Genomic DNA, 3135 nt, shown 5'->3' on the forward strand with positions numbered 1-3135 from the left:
GGGGTATGCTGAGTGATAACCCAGACGATGTGCATGTAAAGACTTATTCAGATCATGTTATTTTGGTTGTGGAAAACTGACCTGACTCTGCATATGCACCCTATACCAACCTGATGTATTTCTGCCTGGCTAGATGCTAACATGTCAGGAAGCAAAAATCAGTCGGTTAGCGATACAACATTTCTATTAAGAACTTTGAAAGATGGTGGAAAGTGTAGAAACACAGAGTGCAGTAATGAAGCACGGGTCCAGACACAGAACATTTATGTTCATTGAACAACTTCTATGTATTTTAGGGAAAGTTTGCAACTCTTCACATGTCAGTACTTCTATTCTGAATAAAGCCTGGTACTTGTAAACACTCATCATGATTGGATTAAATAATTCATGCCCCATATAAACAATACATTTGGATTATTTAATCTGAATGCATTTCAATCAGATCGTTTTGTGCATGTAAACATATATGGATGGGGGGATGCAGGGATAATGATGTTTAGGGGGTTGGCAGCAACAGGAGGAGAGCAGGTACAGTGGGAAGAGGAGGAGGAGGGAACATTTAGTATTTCCTTACAGGTCAAAGCTGAGTTTAAAAAAAAGACAGATTTTCTCTAAACTTCTGTATATTGTATATGCATTGTTTACAATTTACAAATAGGTATGTGCACAGACCTTAAAAGATTCGAACTATCCCCTTAAAATGCAATTACAACTAAGATTCTACCAGCTCAGAATCAGCAGGCCTACAGTGAAACTGCCTCCATTTTCGAACAGAATGTTTTTTTTTTTTTATGTTGAAGCCTTTTCCTTCCACCACTGGAAAGAAAACATTCCAGGCAGTCAGAAATAATGTTGTCTTGTTCTGTCAAGCGCCTTCACATTCAATCTCACCTCCCCATATTTCATTTCAGAACACCTCCCTGGACCTGTGTCAACATTTCCAGTGGCAGTGTCACTACTTTCAGTCTCCAAACAATCAATTAAAGCAGCTTGTAGTTCACCCAGCTGCACCTTTAAGTCACTGAAGGCTTGGAACACACGTCTGCAGCTAAAGTCCAAAATCACAAATGAACAAACTGAGTGATTTACACTTTCAGCCTGTGTGGGAGAGCATGTTTGTGTGTGTTTGTCTGATGACCCCAGCACATGGATGTAGTGACAGGCAGTGCCTGCACAGCTTACAGATAAGGAGAGCAGGGAGCGTCAAACCCCCAACTTAAAACACATCCTTCACTGGACATCACTATCCAAGATTATTGTTATTTTTTAGCTGTTTCTGGACTAAACATATATTTAATTAGCTTAGTTTGCTAACATTGTCAAAATTTGTTCTCCTCCTCAGTGCTCCTTAAGCAAAAATACAATTGCTATAATAATAAAAATACAAAAACAAATATATGTAGCAGTCAGACCCAAAATACAGACTCATCATGTAGAGCTTTTAAAGGAACTACGTTTTATTTGAAACAAAAACAAAGGCTGATGTGGGACCAAAAATAACATCAAAAAGAAACCCTGGGAAACATGAGAAGACTTCATGGATGATAGTAAGAAATACAAGGGGACCAGACTGTGGTATGAAAACACTGCAGTGCTGATTTCTAGACTGAACACATGGAGCTATATAGGGGCTGAGGCTGATGAGTGTTTGAGGAACACCTGAAGTAAAGAAGACAAGGTACAGGTGTGAGTGGGCGTGGCTGAGGAGCAGGAGGAAGCATATGAACTGACAAGAATCACAGAACATGAGTAAACCTAACCCAAAATACTAAATAAACTAGCAAGAAAGCACAAATCCTGACTAGGGCTGCCACAATTAGTCGATTAATCGATGACTAATCAATTATTAAAATAATCRATGACTAATTTAATAATCGATTCATTGTTTTTTGGGGTTTTTTTTGTTTGTTTTTTACTTTGTTTTTCTCTCCAAACTTCTTTGACACCTTCCACTGCCACATCTGCCTTTCTGTCCTTGACACACATGCACAGTAGTGGTAACTGGGGTAGGCCGTGGACGTCACATGACATTATACAGACAGGCTCTGGTATCATGGCTACCTGACAACAGAGCTCAAAGTGTGGGATCATTTTAAGAAAATGAAAGAGAAGCCTGTGCAATATCTGCAGAGCAGAACTTGCCTTCCACAGCAATTGTTTTTTTAGCATATAGCTAAAATTTAACAATGGTTATATAATAGCGGCTGCATTCTGGCGCGATAAGCTCTATGTTTTATATTCAATTAACGTATGATCCGATTAGTCGACTAATCAAAAAAATAATCGGTGATTAATCGACTATAAAAATAATCGTATGTGGCAGCTCTAATCCTGACAAAATGTGGCTAACATTCAGTCAATTTTCTAAGTACTGAGTTAGAAATCTGGGTGGTAGTAGTTGAGATTCATCCACAATTTATATTTTAAGCACTACACGTTGTGCAACATCTTTGCTTGAAATTTGCCATTATGATTAAGGCCAACTCTGACAGTTCGCAAACTATCTCATAAACCACTGGAATATGGATTTCAATAAAATTCCCAGGAAAAAAAATCACACATCTACATCAGACATGAACATACTCATTATCTGTTTACACAGCTCAAACAAGAAGACAATCCATCCGTCCCGCTGCTCCTTTCCAGGTGGGGACCTATGTATATATCTCCAGCAGTATCCACAAGTCCATCATAAGGACACATAGTGACAGATAACCATTCCCACTCAATGAACCTTTATTCTGTTTTTGGACTGTGGGGAGAAACTGAAGTACCCGTAAAAAACATGGTCACCACTCTTTCCCGGTACCTATAAGGCAGCCTTTCGACTGGCTATGAGCAGAGTGCTGCCTCGATGTAGGCAAGGGTCATCATATTCAAAATGCACAAATCTTATTTTGTTTTATTTGCAATTTAAGAATTATGGACTACATCAAACTCGAAGGAAAAATACAGAAGGCTGTACTGGACCATCCAGCAGGACGACAGAACTAAGCTAATGGTAGCTAGCTTGTTGTTATTTGGTAGCCTGTTGTTTGGGTGAACTTGTGTAAAAAAAAAAGGAAAAGTTATACAGTTGCTGCAAATGATTCACATGAACAGAGTTGCACATAAGCAGTGCGCAGGTGCGCTTGC

Source organism: Austrofundulus limnaeus, unplaced genomic scaffold (assembly GCF_001266775.1).
Source record: "Austrofundulus limnaeus strain Quisiro unplaced genomic scaffold, Austrofundulus_limnaeus-1.0 Scaffold317, whole genome shotgun sequence".
Lineage (NCBI taxonomy): Eukaryota > Metazoa > Chordata > Actinopteri > Cyprinodontiformes > Rivulidae > Austrofundulus > Austrofundulus limnaeus.